At 34.4% G+C, this 6,755-nt stretch overlaps 1 long non-coding RNA gene and 1 pseudogene across 1 annotated transcript; one reads left to right on the forward strand and one right to left on the reverse strand.

The window, feature by feature from the left end:
• Window positions 1–1,265: 1,265 nt before the first annotated feature.
• LOC148544013 (secreted RxLR effector protein 161 pseudogene) lies at window positions 1,266–2,042 on the forward strand (annotated as a pseudogene).
• A 2,525-nt stretch (window positions 2,043–4,567) lies between these two features.
• LOC110266545 (uncharacterized) lies at window positions 4,568–6,444 on the reverse strand. Its single transcript, XR_002353951.2, has 2 exons — window positions 6,093–6,444; window positions 4,568–5,871 (listed from the first exon to the last, which is right to left on the reverse strand). It is a non-coding gene; the product is annotated as an uncharacterized LOC110266545 (long non-coding RNA).
• Window positions 6,445–6,755: the final 311 nt, after the last annotated feature.

Here is a 6,755-nt window from a genome sequence, read left to right on the forward strand (position 1 = left end):
TGGTTGTACTTGTTTCATCCATGATCTTACCCCAGGCAAAGACAACTTAACTGCTCACTCTATCAAATGTGTTTTCTTAGGGTACACTCGATTTTAAAAAGGGTTATCGTTGTTATTCTCTAGCTCTTAATCATTTCTTCGTGTCTGCAGATGTCACTTTTCTTGAGAATACCCCTTTTTTCTCTGCACCTGACATCACTTCACCTTCCATTACAGAGGTGCTTCCTGTTCCTTACTTAAATGGGCCTCCTATAACCACAAAGCCTCTCCAGGTTTATCATTGCCGCCCACGGCCTGCAGTCCAAGATAACTCATATCCTGAACCCGTGGTTGAACCGTCCTTGGATCCTTCTTCGGGAGTTAGCAGTAGTCCTCCTATTGCTCTCAGACAAGGTACTCGTTCCACCCGTAATCCTAATCCTATTTATAATTTTCTTAGTTACCATCGTTTATCATCTTTGCACTATGCTTTTACCTCCTCTTTGTCTTCTGTTTCTATACCCAAAACAACAGCAGAAGCTCTTTCACATCCAGGGTGGCGCCAGGCTATGATTGAGGAGATGTCTGCCTTACATTCTACTGGTACTTGGGATCTTGTTCCATTGCCACCGGACAAATCTACTGTGGGTTGTCGTTGGATCTATACTATTAAGGGCGGCTCAGACGGAACCATTGATCGATTAAAAGCCCGCCTTGTGGCTAAGGGATACACTCAAATCTTTGGTTTGGACTATGGTGATACCTTCTCTCCTGTTGCGAAGATGGCCTCTGTTCGTCTTTTTCTTTCTATGGCTGCCATTCGCCATTGGCCTCTTCATCAACTTGATATTAAAAATTCTTTCTTACATGGTGATCTCGAGGAGGAAGTATACATGGAGCAACCTCCCGGGTTTGTTGCTCAGGGGGAGTCTTCCGGCTTAGTATGTCATTTACACCGATCTTTATATGGCTTGAAACAATCCCCTCGAGCTTGGTTTAGTCGCTTTAGTGCTGTTATTTCTAAATTTGGCATGATTCAGAGTGAAGCAGATCATTCAGTTTTCTCCCGTCATTCTTCCTCCACGACCTCCATATATCTGGTTGTTTATGTGGATGATATTGTCATTACTGGAGATGATCATGAGGGAATCACTCAGTTAAAACAGCACTTGTTTGATCACTTTTAGACTAAGGATATGGGGAAGTTAAAATATTTCCTAGGAATTGAAGTGGCACAATCTAATGCTGGGATCTGTATCTCACAGAGAAAATATGTTCTGGATATTCTTGAAGAAACTGGAATGTTGGATTCTAGACCTGTAGATACACCAATAGATCCCACCACAAAACTTAGTCCAGATCAAGGAGAACCTCTTGCAGATCCTGGTAGATATCGCAGATTAATTGGCCGATTGAATTATTTGATAGTCACTCGGCCAGATATTTCATTTGCCACAAGTATCCTAAGTCAGTTTCTTGACTCCCCATGCGATAGTCATTGGGACGCAGCTGTTAGAGTCCTCAGATATATCAAAGGTGCTCCAGGAAAAGGTTTGTTGTATGAAGATAAAGGACATAACCAGATTGTTGGGTATACTGATGCAGATTGGGCAGGATCTCCATCTGATAGACGTTCTACATCTGGTTATTGTGTTTTTATTGGTGGAAACTTGATATCTTGGAAGAGTAAAAAGCAAAATGTTGTAGCAAGATCTAGTGCGGAAGCTGAATATAGAGCTATGGCACTTGCCACATGTGAACTTATATGGTTGAAGCAATTAGTTAAGGAACTTAAGTTTTGTGAGCCGAGTAAGATGGAACTGGTGTGCGATAATCAAGCTGCCTTACATATTGCTTCCAACCCTGTGTTTCATGAACGGACCAAGCACATAGCGATTGATTGCCATTTCATAAGGGAGAAGTTGCAAAGTGGGGAAATAATAACAGCCTTTGTCAACTCCAACGATCAACTTGCAGATATTTTCACCAAAGCTCTCCTGGGTCCTCGGATACAATACATATGTAACAAGCTTGGTGCATATGATTTATATGCTCCAGCTTGAGGGGGAGTGTTGAATATCAGATTAGAGATATAGGCTGTATATAAGTTATTCTGAGAGATATAGGCTTTATATAAGTTATTCTGTTTTGATATAGTTTCTGTTTTTAGATATCTGATTCTGTTGTATCTCCTAGTATTAAGGAATTTTATTTCTGTACCTATGTGTGTGTGTATGTGTGTGTGTATATATATATATATATATATATGATGATTCTCTCAAGGAATTCATCCAAAACACAATCCTTGTCTCACTCCATTCGTGTATTTCAAGTATGGTCATATGGGGTATATTCTTTTAGAACTTTTCTCTAAACCCTACTATGTGTACGACATCCATATCGAATTTTCTCATAATACATAATACACCTAAAACAACAATTAAGCATTACATAATTTAATGAATTCACATGCATATGCACATACATACCTACCTGAATTTTTACAAGATTATATTGATGAGAGTGAATAGTGGAGCGTCTGAAACACGATTTTCTTCATGTACATTTTACTGCTTTTGGGATAACACATAAATTGTGTGTATAAAGCACGCTTAAAAGAAAACAGAATGCTATCACATGTAGGGACAAAATATTGTGTGTATAAGCCATCGTATCATCACTAATACTCCTTAACAACCACAGACCAATTAACCATCGGCTTTGATGCCACTTGTTGGGCTACCATGGAGAGCTTTTGACCACCGAAAAGACTTCAGAGAAGAACCAAGTGAGAGAATATAAGATGAGAAGACACCACATCCAACTCAAAACCTTAAGATGTCAAGTTAATGGGTCTCTCATTTTATAAACTCCCCACTCTTTGTTATTTTCTTCGATGTGGGACTAACTTCATATACTCCTCACACGTGCTACATTAACAAGTACATACTTTATTCAAATAATTATTCAACTAATAATTATTAAAATAAGTTTAATTTATAAGTATTTTCATAAACAACATAGATTGACTTAATTTTTTACACCAAAGCAAATTAATGAGCTAGGAAAAAGGCATCAAGAATTATTTTACTTATCATCATTCATATTTATCATAGTAGTGTTTGGTTGCACGATGTGCTGTTGGTTTTGAAGAAATCTATTTTACCTTTCACAGTTAACCATGTTTACTAAAACTAATATTAAATTATGGTACCAATCTTAATAATTAGAATTTGAAACTAATAATATTTTGAGTAACTTTTAATATATATGTGGAAATGGTGTAAAACATATGTCTGGTGTGTTAATTTTCTTAAAAAATTAATTATATTTTAATGACCATGAGTTTAATAATTCCTTGGATGGTTGATTTCATAAGAATATTTTTATGATTGAAAAAGGTAATTTGATGAAGACCTATACACCTTTAAATTTGATTCTGTTCAAAGGTTGAAATAATAACTTTTGTAATTTATAATAGGGAGGTAGTGGTTGCAATGGGCAACTATTAATAGAATCATGTTTTCATGGAATAGTCATCTGTATATACGGCGAGAACTTCTTCACTACTTGATGGGCTCCTTATAGAGGATAGTATGTAAAAACTTATCTCAAATTTTATTTATTAATCATAATCAATATTGAGCTCTCTTAGGAAGATCTTATTTTCATTTGTGTTTCTATTCTATTAGATAACAACAATTGCTGAAAAAATGGATTTAAGCAATATCCATGGTGGTGGATTCCAAATCTAACATCTTTGTGTAAGAACATGATCATCACAATTTCTTTTTCTACCTATATACAGTTGTTGCTGATTGATAAATTTTCATTAGATAATTGATTTAATTTTTTGCTTTCTCTTTTAGTTCTTACAATTTAGTGTTTAAATGTGATCTGGATTTTGATAATTCTACACTCTTGAAAGTTGATGAGTGTCATATAATATATTTTATGATAATATATTTATTATAAATCATCTAATGAATGATAATGACACTTCTTTTATGGTTTGGTTTCTTAATTAATTATTACTGTTTAACAAAATATATCAGGAAAAAATAACTATGTATGCTAATCTATTTAATGAAGATTAATATATGCATGAAAATGACTCTGTTTTGTTTTCCTATTTTTTAAAAAAATTAAATATGTTTATATATAAGTAAGTAACATCAAGGATTAAAAGTATCTATTAGAGTACCTACTTGTTCCATTATTTGAACTATTATATAGTATGTTTATCTTTTTAACGAATTCTATGTTGAAAAAGTCTTGCTTACATTGAACTGAAATATAAAAATAGATAAATTATCTATGTTTAGTGTGCAGACTAAAATTGGCCCTAAACAATCATAACGAAAGGAATCTGTAGTAGGGGTGTTCGCGGTGCGGTTTGGTTCGGTTTTTTATAGAAAAGTCATCCGATCCAATCGTTTAATTAAACTGCGGTTCGGTTTGGTTCGGTTTTTTAATCAAGACCATCCGAACCAAACCAAACCAATTAAATTCGGTTTGGTTTGGTTCGGTTTGTTCGGTTTTTTCAATTGATTCAAAAAAATTGATTCAAAAAAGCCATGTCATACTATTTCACAAAGCCATAACATGTAATTATCCAACACAATAACTAACAAAAAAAGTCTTAATACAATGAATTTCAATGACAAAAGAAATTATAATATGACAATTAAAGTCATTAAAAGTTCAATAGTCAATACAATAAAAGATAAAAATAATTTTTCAGCAAAAGACAATCATGTTTTGGTGTTCTCGCCTGCAAAACAGCCAAACATCTTTAAGCAAACCAACCTGAAATCAAAAGGCAAATAATAATAACAATAGTATAGCACCAGTGATTAAAACGGATGGAGATGTTATCTTTACATTGGTACCTTTGTTAACAACACAATTATTTTTAACAGTGATAATGCAGATGAAATAGAATACAGACTAAATTTAAACCAATAATATCTCCTTTCATGTTCACAAATCCAACAAGAACTTCTAAGTGCACCTTCAAATGCACCTTCAAATCTAGTTAGCACATTCAATCAAGAAAGGATTCAAGTGCTCAACACAAAAAATATCAAATTCAAGCAAGCTCGTATAAAACTAAACTAGAATAAACAAAACTAATCAAATCAGGAAGCTAATACTATTTAAAAGGTAAAAAAAATTAGCCAAACAAAACAAGGCATGTCACAGCATCACAAATTCACAATCCAAGAGAGACACAAACAAAGACAAACATAGCTAAAACCAGAATCATAAAAACATAATTATACAATTCACAGATTTACAAATTACACAGAACTTCCTGGAAAATTTTTGCTTCAAAAATAACCCCAAGTTTCATTTCACAAGATTAATACAATGGAAAGAAAGTACAATGAATGATTAACTGAATTATTTGAACTAATGCTTCAGGTCAATTTACCAAAATCACAGGCATAAGTGCATAACCATCAACATAATTCACTATATGCTGTACGTTGTACATAAATCAGGTGATTTAAAACTGTCTTCTAAAAAAATATGAATGTTGCAGCAACATAATTCACTATATGTTGATTATGTTTTACAGGTCAATCATTATTATCTCTAACGATTGAATTCAGCAAAGAGAACCATAACCAGATAATAATATATGTCCAAGAAAAATTGAATAAATTATTAGAAACAGGTCAAAATTAGAACAACAATAAAATTAAAAGAACATAAATTAGAACACCAAACCACAAATTCAAGTTAGATAATTAACCAGACTCAGTAAATCAAGAAGCAAAAAAAAAAAAAGGCAAGAGACAATCAGAATTACAACCAAACTAATTCTAAAAATTTTCATGTGGTGCACCAATTCCACAGATTCTTTCTCTTTCACCTTCCTCTTTCCTGCATTATCATCAAATAAACAAGAAGTTCAGAATCAACCCTAAATCAAAATTACCCCAAATAAAAATAGAACAAAAGTTCAAAATTAAAAAACAAAATCAGAATCAACAGCTCAACCACAGAATCAAGAACATGCCAACCAAGTGTTTAATACAAATTAGAATTAATAGGAAGACTAAATCAGATTTAACAAAAAATAGAATCAGAACAAAAAAATAAACCTGAGCCCTAGGTTCCATTACAGAGGATGACAGAGAAGAAGAGACTGGACAGACAACACGGCTTCAACGACGAACGGGCGACGGGCGACGGGCGACGGGCGACCAAGTGCGACTGACGGGCGACATGCGATGAATGGCGGCGGCTTCGACTGCGAGAGAAGGAAAGGGAGAGGCTGCGACTGCGAGAGAGGGAAAGGGCGAGTACAAACTGCGAAAGGAAGAAAATGGATGGGCTGTGACTGCAATGGTTGAGAGGCCGATTGACTATGTGAGGAGGAGAGTGCAGAGAGACTCTAGTCCAGGAGCTGTGCGGCGCAGAAGTGAAGGAGAGTGTAAGTGAGAATGTTAGGGTATTGCGTTATTTGGGTTAGGTTTTATTTAAGATATTTTTGGCTTTAAATTAAAGTAGCGGTTCGGTTCGGTTTGGTTCAAGTTTTATATGTTAGAACCGAAAACCGAACCGAACCGAAGAAAAAACAGTAAATATTTAATTTTTCGGTTTTTTCGGTTTTCAGTTTGTTCGGTTTTCGATTTTTTTGGTTCGGTTCATCGGTTTTGTTCGGTCTGGTTCGGTTTTGATCACCCCTAATCTGTAGTATGTAGTTATCTCCATAGTTTTGTTGTCTTCTAATTTTATAATTTAAGTGTAGTTAACCATTTCTC

Source organism: Arachis ipaensis, chromosome B9 (assembly GCF_059453495.1).
Source record: "Arachis ipaensis isolate K30076 ecotype BB chromosome B9, ASM5945349v1, whole genome shotgun sequence".
Classification (NCBI taxonomy): domain Eukaryota; kingdom Viridiplantae; phylum Streptophyta; class Magnoliopsida; order Fabales; family Fabaceae; genus Arachis; species Arachis ipaensis.